Source organism: Trachypithecus francoisi, unplaced genomic scaffold (assembly GCF_009764315.1).
Source record: "Trachypithecus francoisi isolate TF-2019V2 unplaced genomic scaffold, Tfra_2.0 Lachesis_group11, whole genome shotgun sequence".
In the NCBI taxonomy this organism is placed as follows: domain Eukaryota; kingdom Metazoa; phylum Chordata; class Mammalia; order Primates; family Cercopithecidae; genus Trachypithecus; species Trachypithecus francoisi.
This window is the reverse complement of record NW_022681456.1, coordinates 100083539-100091211: the sequence shown is the minus strand read 5'-3', so window position 1 is coordinate 100091211 and position 7673 is coordinate 100083539. Positions and strand designations below refer to the sequence as shown.

The following is a 7673-nucleotide window of genomic DNA, read 5'->3' as shown; positions in this document are numbered from 1 at the left end:
CTGGGCGTGGTGGCATGCGCCTGTAATCCCAGCTACTCAGGAGGCTGAGGCAGGCAAATCGCTTGAACCCGGGAGGCAGAGGTTGCAGTGAGCCGATATCACGCCATTGCACTCCAGCCTGGGCAACAGAGCAAAACTCAATCTCAAAAAAAGAAAAATAAAGGAAACATTTACTGAACACCTAGTACACTCCATGCACTGTCGTGTGTGTGGTTTTATTTAATTTCATCTCTGCACAACCCTGGGAAACGGTCTATTAGCAGACGCAGAGGATAAGGCATAGGACAATCAGGTAACACACGCAGGGCCAAATATCATAAGTGGCAGAATTCAAATTAAAGCCACCTTCCAAGCCATGTCCTTCCCATCATCACAATACTGCTGTCTACAGCACAGCTGATGGGCATAACCCTTCTTAGCAACAGCAAGCAGCTGAGCAGAAAGTAATTGCAGGAGGCAGAGCCAAGAGGAAAACTGCTGAGAGTGCTGACAGTAGGTGGAGAGAACAGAAGCACACACCATAGGGTGCAATCTTAGCTTTGTTTTCCTTCAATAGAGGTGAGTTCAGACCCAGGCGTGTCTCTCAAACATTCATTCCCCCTGCTTGGGCACGACAGACTTGAAGGATTGGACTCAGGAGTGGGGGAGGACACAGGGGAAGTTGCTTTCCTGGTGGTGAGGACTCCGGCCACCGTGGTAGTGTACAGCAAGTACAGGGTAACAGAAGGGCCAGCAGAGGACACGGTGCAACGGTGTACCAAGGGACAGGAGAGTGAATCAGAGCCACAGGACAGAGCTCCACCTGTTTCCAGGGAAGTGCCCGGGGGGCTCCCGGAAGCCAAAGACAGCACCCAGAGGCAGTGTGAAGAGGTCTTCCTCAGACCTCAGGGTTTGGGCAGCGATAGTGGGTGACCTGTGTGCTGGCTCTCCAGAAACTGAAAGCAGCAAGAGACGCTTGGGCTCCATGTTTAGTTTTCTGGTTTGTTTTGTTTTGTTTTTTGCAGGCACTCAGTGGTTAGCTGGAAATAAAGGTGGAGGAACAGGGCAGTTCAAAGGCAGAGATGGCTTCCCCCACCCCCGCCCCACCTCCCCTTTCACTCAGAAAAGCCACAAAAGCGTGGCCCCAGGGTGTGTGTGAAAGGAGGGAGGAGGGACTCCACCTAGCTCTTCTGGAGTAGAGGGAGGCAGTGGGCCTGGTGTCGTGCGTGCATGCCTGCGTGTGCCTGTGTGTGTGCGTGCTTGCCAGCTGCTCAAGGGTCGGGGGAGCGGGCCGAGAAGACTGAGGAGATGGAGGGAGGTGGAGGGAAGTGTAATAGAAGGAGGTGGAGGAAGGTGGCTGCCATAGAGCTTTGGCTCTGGCTGGCCCGATCCTCTTTGTGAAGTTGCAGCTGCACTTCGGGGCCAGGCACTGTTGACACTGTGGGTATAAACGTGTGGCCAGCAGCAGAATGGAGACTCAGAGTCTTGAGAAAGAAAGTGGTGACTTCCCCCTCTTCCTTCCTTCTTTCCTCTACAGAGTCTGCCATCTGGGGGCAGAGATATGGGCAAGCCCTCATTATAATACTAGCAGTGAAGGGCTGGGCATGACAGGTGGAAACCCCATTGGCTCTAGAACTCAGGGCATGGAATTTGGTATGGTGGCAGGCAAGGGTCCAGAGGTGGTATTTGTTATCTATCTCTGTGTAACGAAGTAGCTTAAGGTATAGCAGCTTAAGAGAAGAAATGTTTATTATCCCACAATTTCTTTGGGTCATAAATACGGGTATGGCTTAGCTGGGTGCTTTCTGGCTGAAGGTGTTTCATGAGGTTACAGTCATGCCACCAGCTGGGGCTGCCATCTCATCTGAAGGCTCAACACTGGGGGACCGAAGTCCAAGTTCCCTCACGTGGTCACCAGCAGGATTCAGTTCTTCGAAGGCTGTCATTTAGAAGCCTCCCTCTGTCCCTCCCTACAGGTCCTTCTCACAGGGCACTTCGTGACATGGCAGCTGGCTTTCTGGAGACCATCCAAGTGAGAAAGAGCCCTTAGAAAGAAGTGACAGTCTTTATATAACCTAACCTCAGAAGTGATGTCTCATCCCTTCTGCAAGGTTCTATTATTCAAAATTGCATCAGTAAATCCAGCTCATTCAAGGGAAAGGGATTCCTAGGAGGTAGGGGTCACTGTGGGCCATTCTAGAGGCTGCATGTCACAGCATCCAAGCTGAGCCCTACAGAGTGACAGGAGTTCATCAGGCAGGGAGGCAGGAGGGAGCTGAGGGACGGCAGGTGCAGTGAACCGTGGCTGTAACTCAGTATGGCTGCACAGAGAGCGCTGCCTGAGGGTGAGGGGTGCGTGGAGAGGCCAGCAGGGCCCAGAACTTGTACTATCTTTTAACCCGAGTTTGCAAGGGTGGACTTTATCCTGCAAGCGTGAAGAGCCTAAAGCTGGAGGCTAACAGTTAAGCTTTTTAAGCTTTTAAGACATGGCTCATGTCTGTGATTCCAGCACTTTGGGAGGCTGAGGTAGGCGGGTCACCTGAGGTCAGGAGTTCAAGACCAGCCTGGCCAACATGTTGAAACCCTGGCTCTACTAAAAATACAAAAAAATTATCTGGGCAAGGTGGTGGGTGCTTGTAATCCCAGCTATAAGGGAGGCTGAGGCAGGAGAATCGCTTGAACCTGGGAGGTGGAGGAGGTTGCAGTGAGCCGAGATGGCGCTGCTGCACTCCAGCCTGGGTGACAGAGCGAGACTGTATCTGAAAGAAATCAAAGGAAAGGAAAAGAAAGGAAAAAAAAGAAATGAAAACAAGGAAGGTTACCACTGCTGTGGGAGAATGGATTGAAGGGAGTAAAAGAGCAGAGGGAGGCCAACTGGCAGGGTGAGGCGGATGTGGGGATTATACTGAGGAGCTGGAGAGGCCGAATGGCTGGCGGCAGCGCTGCTGCAGAGCTGGCGTCACTGGGTGTAGGAACTGACTGCTATGTCTGTCTTCCTCCTCGGGAACATAATCTCAATGAGGACAGGGATACTTATTTGTAGTCTCTGGTATCCCCAGTGTTTAGGACAGTGGCGCTAGATGGATGACTAGGACACCCCCAGGTTTCTGGCTTGAGTAACTGGGCGGAGCTATTCTCTAAGCTGTGAGGCACAGAGGGCAAACATGGATAGGAACTTAATATTTGAGAAATACTGAGTTTGAGGTGCTTTGTAGGCCATCTGAGAATAAATGCTTAGTGGGCAGTTGACATGAGGGGATCTGGAAAGCCTCTCAAAGAAATGGTGAGAGATGGAGACTTGAGAATCCAAGCACCTAGACACCAATGATGGGAGTAGTTAACATGGCCCTAGGACCCTTCCCCAGAGTTTCTAGGACACCTTATGCAGCAACGTTGCTTGCTTTGAAAGATAGTAAAGGAAGAAAGTCTTGCCAATTGTCATTCACAAAAGAAAGTCGAAAATATGTTGCCAGAGAGGAGAGGAGAAAGCCAGGAATCACAGGAAGCCAGACGAGAGTTTCAGGTACTGTGAGAACAGCACAGTAGGTTAGGTAAGGACTGAAAGGAGGCCAGTGAGTGGAAGCCCACTGTAGGTGGGGAGGAAGGAGAAAAGGAATGTTTTCCAGAAATGCAAAGCATGACTTAATATTTATTTTATTTTATTTTTTTTGAGACAGAGTCTTGCTCTGTTGTCCAGGCTGGAGTGCAGTGGCGCGATCTCTGCTCACTGCAATCTCTGCCTCCCAGGTTCAAGTGATTCTCCTGCCTCAGCCTCCAGAGTATCTGGAATTACAGGCACCCACCAACACGCCTGGCTAATTTTTGTATTTTTAGTAGAGATAGGGTTTCACCATATTAGCCAGGCTGGTCTCGAACTCCTGACCTTGTGATCCGCCCGCCTCAGCCTCCCAAAGTGCTGGGATTACAGGCGTGGGCCACCATACTTGGCCTATTTTATATTATACTTATTTTATTTTATTTCTCACTCTGTTATTCAGGCCGAAGTGCAGTGGTACAATCATGGCTCACTACAGCCTCCACCTCCTGATTCTCTCCCACCCCAGCCTCCCAGAGTGCTGGGATTACAGATGTGAGCCACCACACCTGGCCTCCATTACTTAAAAATTGTTTAAATTAAAGGCTGGGCGCAGTGGCTTACACCTATAATCCCAGCACTTTGGGAGGCCGAGGCAGGAGGATCATCTGCGGTCAGGAGTTTGAGAGTAGCCTGGCCAGCATGGTGAAACCCCATCTCTACTAAAAATACAAAAATTAGCTGGGCATGGTGGTGGGTGCCTGTAATCCCAGCTACTTGGGAGGCTGAGGCTGGAGAATCCCTTGAACCCAGGAGGCAGAGGTTGCAATGAGCAGAGATCATGCCATTGCACTCCAGCCTGGGCAACTGAGTAAAATTCCGCCTCAAAAAAAAAAAAAAAAAAAAAAAGATTAAAATGAAAACTGTCATTCTGAACACCATTAAAAAACAAAGTGCCTGCTTCGGCAGTACATATACTAAAATTGGAACACTGGAGCCATAACAGAGAAGATTAGCATGGCTCCTGCAAAAGATGACAGGCAAATTCATCAAGCATTCCTATTATTATTCTTATTTTTGAGACAGTGTTTCACTCCTATCACCACAGCTGGAGTACAGTGGCGTGATCTCAGCTCACTGCAACCTCCATCCTCCGGGCTCAATGGATTCTTCTGCCTCAGCCTCTGGAGTAGCTGGGACTATAGGCATGCACCACTGTGCTCGGCTAATTTTTGTATTTTTGGTAGAGACAGGGTTGCACTATGTTACCCAGGCTGGTTTCGAACTCCTGAGCTCAAGCGATCCACCCGCCTCAGTCTCCTAAAGTGCTGGGATTACAGGTATGAGCCACCGTGCCCAGCCTTATATTTTTTATATTCATTTTGAAAAAAAAAAAAATACAAAATATAGATAAGCATTTAGATCACAAGTTCCTCAAACTGGTCTTTGTCGCAGCAATTTAGGAATCACCTAGGTGGTTTTTAAAAATACATGTTCTGCTGGGCATGGTGGCTCATGCCTGTAATCCCAGCACTTTGGGAGTCTGAGGCGGGTGGATCATGAGGTCAGGAGATCGAGACCATCCTGGCTAACACGGTGAAACCCCGTCTCTACTAAAAATACAAAAAAATTAGCCGGGCATGGTGGCAGGTGCCTGTAATCCCAGCTACTCTGAGAGACTGAGGCAGGAAAATGGTGTGAACCTGGGAGGCGGAGCTTGCAGTGAACTGAGATCGTGCCACTGCACTCCAGCCTGGGCAACAGAGCAAGACTCTGTCTCAAAAAAAAAAAAAAAATACAGATTCTGGGTTTGCCCCAGTTCCATAAAATCCACCTCTCAAGGGTGAAGCAGGAGAAAACTATTTTTTAATGTGCCAAGTGACTTTGAAGTGTGACAAGTTTTTTAAACATTTTATTTGGAGTTTTCTGCTTTTATTATTTTTAATTGACACATAATAATTGCATATATTTATGCGGTACCATGTAAGATTTTGATATAGGCACACAATGTGTAATGATCTAATCAGGGTAATTAACATATCCATAACCTCAAAGGGTTTTGAATCACTCATTTAAACCTCTAAGAAATACTCATTTTTCCTTTGACTTTAAGCCCTTTTAGAATAAATAAAGCGGTACAAAATATTCATAGATTACTAAACTGTTAGAAGCCAATTGTTAAATTTAAGACTTTAATAGGGAACTTAAAGCAATCAAGAAAATAAACTCTCCACAAAGTTTTAAAAAACAACTATAAAATACATCCTGTAGGCCGGGTGCAGTGGCTCAATCCCAGAACTTTGGGAGATGGAGGCGGGCGGATCACCTGAGGTCAGGAGTTCGAGACCAATATGGAGAAACCCCTTCTCTACTAAAAATACAAAATTAGCCGGGTGTGGTGGCGCATGCCTGTAATCCCAGCTACTCAGGAGGCTGTAATCCCAGCTACCCGGGAGGTGGAGGTTGCGGTCAGCTGAGATTGCACCACAGCACTCCAGCCTGGGCAACAAGAGTGAAACTCTGTCTCCAAAATAAATAAATAAATAAATAAATAAAATCTTGCAGGTTTATTATCAAGAAAATGCTGATGACTATAATTAGGACTATAAATTTAGTTGAGAGTGAGAGCTAGATTAGTAAATAAAATTGTCTGTAAACATTTGTAAATCAGTCATCCTCCTGGGTACGGTTTGTGCTTAAGTGAAGAGCAGGGACAGCTACTGGCTCTGGATGGGGAGAAGTCTTCCTTGTTTCATAGTCAAGGAAAGCTCCCAGCTGACCACCAGCCTCTTCTCTTGGAAAACGCCACAGCTACCTTCGTGCCATTCCTAGAGCAATTTTCCAACCTGAGTTGCACGACTGCCTCCATTTCCTCACCACTCTTGTTTGTCCCTGGCAGTTCACTTTGATTCTCAAAAGTCCATTAAAAACCCTTTCCAGGTCCTCAGGGATTCCTGGCCATGTAAGCTCTGCAACCAACAGCAGCCTTTCTAGTACAAAGTCTCTAGAGCTTTCCACAGCCGCTAGCTCGGTCTCTCCCTCTCCAGGCTGGCCACAGACCCCCAGGGACCTATCTGCCATCTCTTGGAAATATCTTTCTAAATTCCCCACTCCCCCTCCTGCCTTTCCACGACTTTTGAGTTGCAATAGTTTGCCCAGTTCCCCTTTTCCTTGTAGTCTTTAAATGTAAGTCCACAGGTTTTTCATTTGTTTATAGGATTTACTCTCCATCAGGAAATGAAAATAAACATAGGGAAGTTGATAAGTCACAGCTCCCCACCCCCAGCCCTTGCTCAGGGGAAGCCTCTCAAGCAAGGCTCAGATGTTTCCATCTTAAGGTTAAATCACACCAAACAATAGACGCCCTTTGGTTTCACCTCAGTGGGCGGGATGTGCCTCGTTTCATGGATCTCCTGCCCCACACAGGATTTCTCTGGACTCCTTAGAGTGTTTCTTCAAAACTAGTTCAATCTTGATCTAATTAGTCCCCAAAGAGATGCAAACCAAACGAGATACGATTTTTGTTCTATCAAGAGGACACAAAAATAAAAAATAAAAATTAAGCCTGATAATAGCCTGTTTGGGCCAGCTTGCTGGGAAGCGGACTCATTTTTATACTGCTGGAGGGGTTCGGAATCAAGAGTCTTAAATATGTGCATCCCCTTCAACCCAGTAATCCCACTTCTAGGAAAATATCCTGAGGAAATAATCAAGATGTGCAGTCAAGAATTGATGAACAAAAGATACTCACTGCAGAGCCATAATTGAGAAGAACTGGAAAGGACTTACATGCCTCCCAGGTGGGGCTTGGCTCTGCAAATTCTCATCTGACTATGATGGAATGGGGTGCATCCAGTCATGCAGTCATCCGTGCGACAAGTAGTTATTCAGTACCTACTCTGCGTTAGGTAAACAATGCAGAGTATTGTTAACTTGGCTGGGTAAACGGGTAAGTTATCAGCCCCTCCCCCCCGGAAAATCCATGATCTCCTAAAGTAAAGCAATTTAAAATTGTTCACATTATTTGTGTGTGTGTGTGTGTGTGTGTGTGTGTGTGTGTGTGTGAAGGGGCACTTCATCGCCCTCCACCTCTCATCCCCCGCACCACAAGCAGTTGCCAAATTCAAATAATTTTTCCTTCAATGCCTCTCCCATGTGA

At 47.4% G+C, this 7673-nt stretch overlaps 1 long non-coding RNA gene and 1 pseudogene across 1 annotated transcript; one reads left to right on the top strand and one right to left on the bottom strand.

The window, feature by feature from the left end:
- Positions 1-1712: 1712 nt before the first annotated feature.
- On the bottom strand, positions 1713-6884 carry LOC117091092. The gene is made up of 2 exons (XR_004440234.1): positions 6330-6884; positions 1713-2024 (listed from the first exon to the last, which is right to left on the bottom strand). It is a non-coding gene; the product is annotated as an uncharacterized LOC117091092 (long non-coding RNA).
- On the top strand, positions 4470-4582 carry LOC117091187 (annotated as a pseudogene).
- Positions 6885-7673: the final 789 nt, after the last annotated feature.